This window comes from Mobula hypostoma, chromosome 11 (genome assembly GCF_963921235.1).
Source record: "Mobula hypostoma chromosome 11, sMobHyp1.1, whole genome shotgun sequence".
NCBI lineage: Eukaryota > Metazoa > Chordata > Chondrichthyes > Myliobatiformes > Myliobatidae > Mobula > Mobula hypostoma.
The window spans coordinates 69827984-69838935 of NC_086107.1; the positions used below are offsets into that span (position 1 = coordinate 69827984).

At 49.7% G+C, this 10952-nt stretch overlaps 1 protein-coding gene across 2 annotated transcripts in view; it reads right to left on the bottom strand.

Moving 5' to 3' along the window:
* LOC134354315 (mucin-2-like) overlaps positions 1 to 10952 on the bottom strand; it is a 94583-nt gene that overhangs the window by 48572 nt on the left and 35059 nt on the right. The gene's annotated exons all lie outside the window — the stretch shown is intronic.

Sequence of the window (10952 nt, forward strand, 5' to 3'; positions counted from 1 at the left end):
GAGGAGTGACGGGGAGGGGAGGAGGATCGGGGTTAATGAGGAGTGCAGGGGAGTGGAGGAGGATCGGGGTTAATGAGGAGTGAAGGGGAGGGGAGGAGGATTGGGGTTATTGAGGAGTGAAGGGGAGGGGAGGAGGATAAGGGTTAATAAGGAGTGAAGTGGAGGGGAGGAGGATAAGGGTTAATAAGGAGTGAAGGGGAGGTGAGGATGATCGGGGTTAATGAGGAGTGAAGGGGACGGCAGGAGGATCAGGGTTAATGAGGAGTGAAGGGGAGGTGAGGATGATCGGGGTTAATGAGGAGTGAAGGGGAGGGGAGGAGAATCAGGGTTAATGAGGAGTGAAGGGGGGAGGAGGATCGGTGTTAATAAGGAGTGAAGGGGAGGGGAGGAGGATCGGGTTTAATGAGGAGTGAAGGGGAGGGGAGGTGGAGCGGGGTTAATGAGGAGTGAAGGGGAGGGGAGGTGGAGCGGGGTTAATGAGGAGTGAAGGGGAGGGGAGGAGGATTGGGGTTAATGAGGAGTGATGGGGAGGGGAGGGGATCGGGGTTAATGAGGAGTGAAGGGGAGGGGAGGAGTATCGGGGTTAATTAGGAGTGAAGGGGAGGGGAGGTGGAGCGGGGTTAATGAGGAGTGAAGGGGAGGGGAGGAGGATTGGGGTTAATTAGGAGTGATGGGGAGGGGAGGGGATCGGGGTTAATGAGGAGTGAAGGGGAGGGGAGGGTGATTGGGGTTAATGAGGAGTGAAGATGTGGGGTGGATCAGGGTTACTGAGGAGTGAAGATGTGACGGGGATCGGGGTTACTGAGGAGTGAAGATGTGGGGGATCGGGGTTAATGAGGAGTGAAGGGGAGGGGAGGAGTATTGGGGTTAATGAGGAGTGAAGGGGAGGGGAGGAGGATCGGGGTTAATAAGGAGTTAAGGGGTGGGGGAGGAGGATCGGGGTTAATGAGGAGTGAAGGGGAGGGGAGGAGGATCAGAGTTAATAAGGTGTGAAGTGGAGGGGAGGAGGATCGGGATTAATGAGGAGTGACGGGGTGCGGGAGGAGTATCGGATTTAATGTGGAGTGATGATGTGGGGGATCAGGGTTAATGATGAGTGAAGGAGGGGAGGAGGATCGGGGTTAATGAGGAGTGAAGGGGAGGGGAGGAGGATCGGGGTTAATGAGGAGTGAAGGGGACGGGACGAGGATCAGGGTTAATGAGGAGTGAAGGGGGGAGGAGGATCGGTGTTAATGAGGAGTGACGGGGAGGGGAGGGTGATCAGGGTTAATAAGGAGTGAAGGGGTGGGGGAGGAGAATTGGTGTTAATGAGGAGTAAAGGGAAGGGGAGGAGGATCGAGGTTAATGAGGAGTGAAGGGGAGGGGAGGAGGATCAGGGTTAATAAGGAGTGAAGGGGAGGGGAGGGTGATCGGAGTTAATGAGGAGTGAAGGGGACGGCAGGAGGATCGGGGTTAATGAGGAGTGAAGGGGAGGGGAGGAGGATCGGGGTTAATGATGAGTGAAGGAGGGGAGGAGGATCGGGGTTCATGAGGAGTGAAGGGGTGGGGGAGGAGTATCGGATTTAATGTGGAGTGATGATGTGGGGGATCAGGGTTAATGAGGAGTGAAGGGAGGGGAGGAGGATCAGGGTTACTGAGGAGTGAAGGGGGGAGGAGGATCGGGTTAATGAGGAGTGAAGGGCAGGAGAGGAGGATCGGTGTTAATGAGGAGTGACGGGGAGTGGAGGAGGATCGGGGTTAATGAGGAGTGAAGTGGAGGGGAGGAGGATCAGGGTTAATGAGGAGTGAAGGGGAGGGGAGGAGGATCGGGGTTAATGAGGAGTGAAGGGGAGGGGAGGAGGATCGGGGTTAATGAGGAGTGAAGGGGAGGGGAGGAGGATCGGGGTTAATGAGGAGTGAAGGGGAGTGGAGGAGGATCAGGGTTAATGAGGAGTGAAGGGGAGGGGAGGAGGATCGGGGTTAATGAGGAGTGAAGGGGAGGGGAGGAGGATCAGGGTTAATGAGGAGTGAAGGGGAGGGGAGGAGGATCGGGGTTAATGAGGAGTGAAGGGAAGGGGAGGAGGATAAGGGTTAATAAGGAGTGAAGGGGAGGGGTGGAGGATCGGGATTAATAAGGAGTGAAGGGGTGGGGGAGGAGGATCGGGGTTAATGAGGAATGAAGGGGTGGGGAGGAGTATTGGGGTTAATGAGGAGTGAAGGGGAGGGGAGGAGGATCGGGGTTAATGAGGAATGAAGGGGAGGGGAGGAGGATCGGGGTTAACGAGGAGTGACGGGGAGGGGAGGAGGATCAGGGTTAATAAGGAGTGAAGGGGTGGGGGAGGAGGATCGGGGTTAATGAGGAATGAAGGGGTGGGGAGGACGATCGGGGTTAATGAGGAGTGAAGGGGACGGGACGAGGATCAGGGTTAATGAGGAGTGAAGGGGAGGGGAGGGGATCGGGGTTAATGAGGAGTGAAGGGGTGGGGAGGACGATCGGGGTTAATGAGGAGTGAAGGGGACGGAAGGAGGATAAGGGTTAATAAGGAGTGAAGGGGAGGGGAGGAGGATCGGGGTTAATGAGGAGTGACGGGGAGGGGAGGAGGATCGGGGTTACTGCGGAGTGAAGGGGAGGGGAGGAGTATCGGGGTTAATTAGGAGTGAAGGGGAGGGGAGGAGGATCGGGGTTAATGAGGAGTGAAGGGGAGGGGAGGAGGATTGGGGTTAATGAGGAGTGATGTGGAGGGGAGGGGATCGGGGTTAATGAGGAGTGAAGGGGAGGGGAGGAGGATCGAGGTTAATGAGGAGTGAAGGGGAGGGGAGGAGGATTGGGGTTAATGAGGAGTGATGGGGAGGGGAGGGGATCGGGGTTAATGAGGAGTGAAGGGGAGGGGAGGAGGATCGGGGTTAATGAGGAGTGAAGGGGAGGGAAGGGGGATCGGGGTTAATGAGGAGTGAAGGGGAGAGGAGGAGGATCGGGGTTAACGAGGAGTGAAGGGGAGGGGAGGAGGATAAGGTTTAATGAGGAGTGAAGGAGTGGGGGAGGAGGCTTGGGGTTAATGAGGAGTGAAGGGGAGGGGAGCAGGATCGGGGTTAACGAGGAGTGATGGGGAGGGGAGGGGGATCGGGGTTAATAAGGAGTGAAGGAGGGGAGGAGGATCGGGGTTAATGAGGAGTGAAGGGGTGGGGAGGAGGATCGGGGTTAATGAGGAGTGAAGGGGACGGGACGAGGATCAGGGTTAATAAGGAGTGAAGGGGAGGGGAGGAGGATCGGGGTTAATAAGGAGTGAAGGGGTGGGGGAGGAGGATTGGGGTTAACGGGGAGTGAAGGGGAGGGGAGGAGGATAAGGGTTAATAAGGGGTGAAGGGGAGGGGTGGAGTATTGGGGTTAATGAGGAGTGAAGGGGAGGGGAGGAGGATCGGGGTTAATAAGGAGTGAAGGGGTGGGGGAGGAGGATCGGGGTTAATGAGGAGTGAAGGGGTGGGGGAGGAGGATCGGGGTTAATGAGGAGTGAAGGGGTGGGGAGGAGGATCGGGGTTAATAAGGAGTGAAGGGGACGGGACGAGGATCAGGGTTAATGAGGAGTGAAGGGGAGGGGCGGAGGACCGGGGTTAATGAGGAGTGAGGGGTAAGGGAGCAGGATCAAGGTTAATAAGGAGTGAAGGGGAGAGGAGGAGGATTGGAGTTAATGAGGAGTGAAGGGGAGGGGACGAGGATCAGGGTTAATGAGGAGTGGGGATTGGAGGAGGATTGGGGTTAATGAGTGAAGGGGAGGGGCGGAGGACCGGGGTTAATGAGGAGTGAAGGGGTAAGGGAGCAGGATCAAGGTTAATAAGGAGTGAAGGGGAGAGGAGGAGGATTGGAGTTAATGAGGAGTGAAGGGGAGGGGACGAGGATCAGGGTTAATGAGGAGTGAAGGGGAGGGGAGGAAGATCGGGGTTAATGAGGAGTGAAGGGGACGGGAGGAGGATCAGGGTTAATAAGGTGTGAAGGGGAGGGGAGGAGGATCGGGGTTAATGAGGAGTGAAGGGGACGGGAGGAGGATCAGGGTTAATAAGGTGTGAAGTGGAGGGGAGGTGGATCGGGGTTAATGAGGAGCGAAGGGGCGGGGTAGGAGTATCGGATTTAATGTGGAGTGATGATGTGTGGGATCAGGGTTAATGAGGAGTGAAGGGGAGGGGAGGAGGATCGGGGTTACTGAGGAGTGAAGGGCTGGAGAGGAGGATCAGGGTTAATGAGGAGTGAAGGGCAGGATAGGAGGATCGGTGTTAATGAGGAATTACGGGGAGTGGAGGAGGATCGGTGTTAATGAGGAGTGAAGGGGAGGGGAGGAGGATTGGGGTTAATGAGCAGTGAAGTGGAGGGGAGGAGGATCGAGGTTAATGAGGAGTGCAGGGGAGTGGAGGAGGATCGGTGTTAATGAGGAGTGAAGGGGAGGGGAGGAGGATCGGGGTTAATGAGGAGTGAAGGGGAGGGGAGGAGGATTGGGGTTAATGAGCAGTGAAGTGGAGGGGAGGAGGATCGGGGTTAATGAGGAGTGCAGGGGAGGGGAGGAGGATCTGTGTTAATGAGGAGTGAAGGGGAGGGTAGGAGGATCGGGGTTAATGAGGAGTGAAGGGGAGGGGAGGAGGATCGGGGTTAATGAGGAGTGAAGGGGAGGGGAGGAGGATCGGGGTTAATGAAGAGTGAAGGGGAGGGGAGGAGGATCGGGGTTTATGAGGAGTGAAGGGGAAGGGGAGGAGGATCAGGGTTAATAAGGAGTGAAGGGGAGGTGAGGCGGAGTGGAGTTAATGAGTGTCGGGATGAGGGGATCAGTGTTAATGAGTGTCGGGATGGGGAGGAGGATCGGGGTGAACGAGGGGTGAAGGGGTTGCGAGGTGTATCAGGGTTAATGAGGAGTGAAGGGGTGGTGGAGGAAGATTAGGGTTAATGAGTGTAGGGTTGGGGAGGGGGATCGGGGTTAACGAGTGAAGGGTCAGCAGCAGGCTTGAGGGGTTTAGCCCATTCCTGCTCCTATTTCCATGTGTTCTTGTACGAGAAGCAGTATTTCCAAGGAGTGAAGGTATGGGTCTGGTGGACAATATTAACAAACAACTGTAGAGAAATCCAGTAGGGAGGGAGTGGAGACCGCAGTTCCTGAAGAGTATGGTAGCCATTGCGGACCCTCACCAACTTGGAAATGCTCGTTCTCATTACCACCATTGGTGAGGGGACACGGGAACTTGAAGACTCATTCTTCCCTCCGCCATCAGGTTTCTGAATGGCCCATGAAGACTACCTCGCTCTTCCTCTCTTGCAGCTTTTGTTTATTTATTTATTGATTGTTTAATTGTAATTTTTAGTAATTTTTATTTCTTGCACTGTACTGCTTTCACAAAGCAACATGATTCTTGACATATGTGAGTAATGATAGAGCTGATTGTGAAGGAGAGGGTCGTCAGTGAGCAGGAGTGAAGAACGGGGTCAGGGTGGCAGGAGTTACGGCAGGAACCAGAAGGCTGGTGTTCAGCAACATTTAAAGAACAAGGGAAGTGTCGAATGCAGGCTCTGCAGGAAGATGCATTTGCTTTAAATTGCATTGAAATGAAATGAATGAATTGAATTGAACTGAATTGAAATGAAATGTATTGAATTGGTTTATTATTGTCACACGGACCGAGGTTCAGTGAAAAGCCTGTCTTGCATACTGTACAAACAGATCAATTCATTACACAGACCATAGAGGCAGAACAAAATATATCAATAACAGAATGCAGAATGAAGTGTAATGGCCACGGAGAAAGTGGAGTACAGGTAAATAGTAAGGTGAAAGATCATTATGAGGTATACTGTGAGGACATAAGTCCGTCTTATTGTATAGGGAACCATTCAGTTGTCTTATAACAGCAGCATTGAAGCTGCCCTGTGCTTGGTGGTACAAGCTTTCAGGCTTTTGTATCTTCTGGCGAATGGGAGTGGAGAAGAGCGAAAGTCCATGCCTGGAGTGGGGGGTCTTTGTTGATGCTGCTTTACTTGGGCAATAAGAAGAGCAGGCAGAATCCATGCAGCAGAGGCTGGTTTCTGCAATCTGCTGAACAGTGTCTGCAACTTCCCGCAGTTTCCTGTGGTCATGTGCAGAACAGTCAGCACTCCAAGCCTTAATGCATTCAGATGGAATGCTTTTTATGGAATACAGCAACAGCAGATTTTACAACAATAGGAGAAGGGGTTGAAGTACTGATCATTATGAATTGAAAGCTATCATCATCAGGGCTGTGGCAATGAAGATGGTGTTTACAGGTAGTTCTGCTCAAAAGTATGTTTGTGCAATACGAATGATGAACACTAATAACATTATGAGAACTGCATTGGTTAAAGTGTGATTGAGAATAGTCCATGAGCCAGGACCCCAAATTTGGGCCACCGGTACCAGCTGGGGGGAATAATTCTTACAGTGATTTTTGGCATGGTATACACCCCTAGCGCTAGAAAACATGTGCTAGCATTGCAGTGGTGGTATCTTTCTGTGATCCTATGGTGCTTTGCCTATGATAAGATGAATTATGCCAGGTACCTGACCTTTACTTTGCTCAGATGATGAACCTCTCAGAGAAGAATCCTTCTGTCTATGAGGCCTGCAAGACAGGCCAATGCTCAGTGCAGCTGTCAAGTAACAACCCCTTTGGGCAGATCCCTGTGGACCAGGCTATTGAAGCCACAGTGAACAAAGACACACAGACTCCTGGAGGCACGTCACGGTTCAACCTGAATGCTGGAGCTATCAAGCGTTGCTACATAACAGCCGAACACCGCAGTGCGTTCCTGGGACAGTTAAGGGAGATGGTGCAAGGCAACAAATCAGAGCTTTGTCATACGGAGCTACAGCGGCCAAGAATCCAGAAAGATGAGGAAGCAGTTTCAGCAGTGGTTAGCCTCATACATGAATGGGTCAACCCATTAGCATCTCTACGGCAAAGGCAGCCCCCAAGGACATTGCCTCCGACCTGATGAACACATATGAGATTGGTGAGCAATGATATGCCTCCTTCAAGGATGAGAGACGAGGGGAAGACCCACCAGCAAAGAAATTCCATGACTCTATGAAAACCAACAAGCTGAAAACATTCAGTGATATGTGTAAGAAGAGAGAAGTGAAATCAAATGGCAGGGCGATCATCTTGAAAGCAGACAGGTCTTTGTCTGGACGCATCATAGTGATGGCACAAGGGCGCAGTCTACGTATGGAGGATATCCTCTCTCATCCCCTTGGACCATTGCCCTGGGCCCTGTCCACACCAGAAGGATCGCTGAGAAAGACAATTAAAGCTACTTTAGCCACAACATTGCAGAAAAATGTAGCAGTAGAAGAGCAACTCCCAGAAAACTGCTACAGTGGTTGATGGAATGAACTTGGTCCAAAGAGTGAGAGGTGATCAAGCTACTTTCAGAGATGTTGCCACAACAATTCTGGGTGATGTTGTGGGGTCATTCATAAGGCCAGTGATGTTGTGAGGATGGAACTGGACTCTCTGACGGTGGTGTCTGAAAAGAGGATGCTGTCTAAGTTGCATGCCATCTTGGTCAATGTCTCCCATCCACTACATAATGTACTGGGTGGGCACAGGAGTACATTCAGCCAGAGACTCATTCCTCCGAGATGCAGCACTGAGCGTCATAGGAAGTCATTCCTGCCTGTGGCCATCAAACTTTACAACTCCTCCCTTGGAGGGTCAGACACCTTGAGCCAATAGGCTGGTCCTGGACTTATTTCCTGTCATAATTTACATATTACTATTTAACTATTTATGGTTTTATTACTATTTATTATTTATGGTGCAACTGTAATGAAAACCAATTTCCTCCGGGATCAATAAAGTATGACTATGACTATGACTATGTATGGCTCTGAGGGAAGGCAGTCAGAGTAGCAGAATAGATGTTGTGTTCAACACATACAAGGAGAACTCTATCAAGAATAGTGAAAGATCTCTACGGGGTGAAGAGACTGGTCATGAGTTGCAAGGTATCACAGGCACACAAATAGTGAGGCAGTGGAGGAGCTTCCTGACCAAAGTCAGTAACAAAAATAGTCTCATTAGCTTCATAGTCCATGAATGGAGGAAGGTGGAGTACAGAGCAAAGCTACAGGAGAAGATTCTGTATGCAACTGTTAATGACAAATGTTACAGAATCATATTTCAAGACAGTGAGGAGGTGTCAGCTCTTCCGTGTCAACAAGAAGCAGATGGCCGCCTACTTCTCCTTGCTGCCCATGCCACAAGAGAGGGATACCAGTCTGTAGTGATCTGCTCAGAAGACACAGATGTCTTTATCATGTCTTTAGCATTTTGTGACAAGATTGAGGCCCCATTGTTCCAGAAGTGTGGCACTGGAACCCGTACAAGGCTTGTAGATATCGGGAAGGTTGTTGCCACTGTTGGCATAGAGGTTTGTAGGGCTCTCATCGGGTTGCACGCATATACAGGATGTGACACTGTAAGCGCTTTTGCAGGCAAAGGGAGGACAAGTGTCCTAAAACCAGCAACAGGGAAACTCAGGACACATTCTTAGAGTTGGGTCAGGAACGGGCCCTCTCCCCAAAACTGATGGACAAACTGCAGGCATTTACATGTCTCCTGTATGCCCCAATAGCATCGATCACCAAGGTCAGCGGTCCCCAACCACCGGGCCGCGGACCTGCACCGGGCCGTGAGGAAAAGATATGAGTCAGCTGCACCTTTCCTTATCCCCTGTCGCACACTGTTGAACTTGAACATAGGGTTGCCAACTGTCCCGTATTTGCCAGGACATCCCGTATATTGGGCTAAATTGGTTTGTCCCATATTTACCCTGCTAAGGTTGAGCGTTCCTATGAAACCATTCATACCGAAATGGTGTGAAGTGAAGCAACAATTACCATTAATTTATATGGGAAAAATTTGTGAGCATTCCCAGACCCAAAAAATTACCTAACAAATCATACCAAAAACACATAAAACCGAAAATAAATAACACTGACATATAGTAAAAACAGGAATGATATGATAAATACACAGCCTACATAAAGTAGAAATAATGTATGTACAGTGTAGTCGGGATGATGAAGGCAAAATCGATTTATGGGGGGGGGAGTCAGCACGTATGCGCATGTGCACATCACATGCGCACATCACACATGCGCACACAGGTGCCCACGCAAGGCTTCATGGTCATGGTAGTCTTTCCTGGGGTAAAGTGTCCCGGGATTTGACTGCTACTTTTGTCCCTTATTTGGGAGTGAGAAAGTTGGAAACCCTAACTGTAAAAGACATGTTGAGGTGAGTTTAACCCTACTTGAACACCACCCCCGGTCGGCCGGTCCACAAGAATATTGTCAATATTAATCCGGTCCGCGGTGCAAAAAAGGTTGGGGACCCCTGACCAAGGTCAATGAGCTCAGGTATCACCTTTTCTGTGCCAAAGAAGGTAAAGTCTTAAGTCGTCAACTCCCACCATGCAAGGACTGCTTAACAAAACATGCTCAGCGAGCCAACTACCGGGCTGGTATGCGGAGATGATGTTTGGAGAAGGACTCACAAGTGCCAAGCCCTGTTGGCAGAGGATGGAAGATGGAGAGAGAACAGGAAGCTGAACAGTTGGTGGTGCACTGGATGGAAGGCCAGCCAGCACCCGATGCCATTCTGGATCTACCGGCCTGTAACTGTCCAAAAAAATGTTCACTCCCAAAATGTATGTGTGTTGCAAATGGCCTCAGGTGTACTGACATGTGTAGACTGGCAGACTGTGAGAACCAGGCATCCACCTCAGAGAGTGTGGAAAGTTCAGATGAAGATGTGGAAGATGTGGAAGACTTTAAAAATTATTATAATTATTAATAAGTTATGAAAGTATGGAAAACAAAGCCTTTGATTAAATATATTCATTTTACAACCAAGTGGGGCCTAGGTTATGTCCGTGTGGAACCCCACATTTGAATTATTGTACTGTAATTCTATATGCTATGACAAAAGCTTAACATTGTTTTGATTTGATACAACAATATGGAAAATATCATGACATTGATAAAACTCCAGAAATCTCTCCAAAAACCTTTTTACCTTTTGGGGGGAGGGGGCATAACATTTTCTGCTGTACTGATGTCAATATGGAATATATACAAAAAGTGATAACTTATTTGAATTCCTGAATAAATCCTCTACAAATCCACATGATTATATGTGCCCTAGAGTTTTTATTGACCTTTCCAAAATAAAAAACAAATAGTTTTCTAAAAATGAAATGAATCACTCTACTGAAATTGGGCTCTGTACTGCCAGTGCCACCAATGACATAGTTTTCAATGTAGAATTTTATAGCAACATTTGATGAAAGGTGCTTGAACTCAGCTATCATTGTGACAAATTTCAATGTTGATGACAAAATATCATTAGGTTGAATATATATGTTGTACTTTATATTGGCCACTTTTCAGAAATGCTTATTTTAGGGTAGTGTTATAAACTGCATGATAGCACACATAAAGCTACCACTGGTGCAATGTTATCACATATTTTCTAACTCTAGAGATGTATACCTTGCCAAAAATCACAATGACATGAGCATTATTCCCATCAGATGGTACCGACCAACCCTGCTGGCTAACGGACTGGAAAGCCTGTATAAATCTGCACTTTGCAGCCTATCCTATTATAAACACAAGAGAATTTGCAGATGCTGGAAATCTTAAGACACACGTAAAATACACTGGAGGAAGTCAGCATCTAAGGAAGGAAATGGGAAGTTAATGCTTCGGACAAAGAACCCTCATCAGGACTCTACAGCAAGGGGGCAGAAGCCAGAATGAAAAAGTGGGGAGAGGGGAAGGGGTGCAAGCTGGCAGGTGAGAGGTGAGACCAGGTGAGGGGGAAGGTGGTTGGGTGGTTGGGTGGGCAGGAGGAATGAAGTGAGAACCTTGGGGGGGGGGCAATTCTCATTCTGGTTACACCTCTCCTCACCC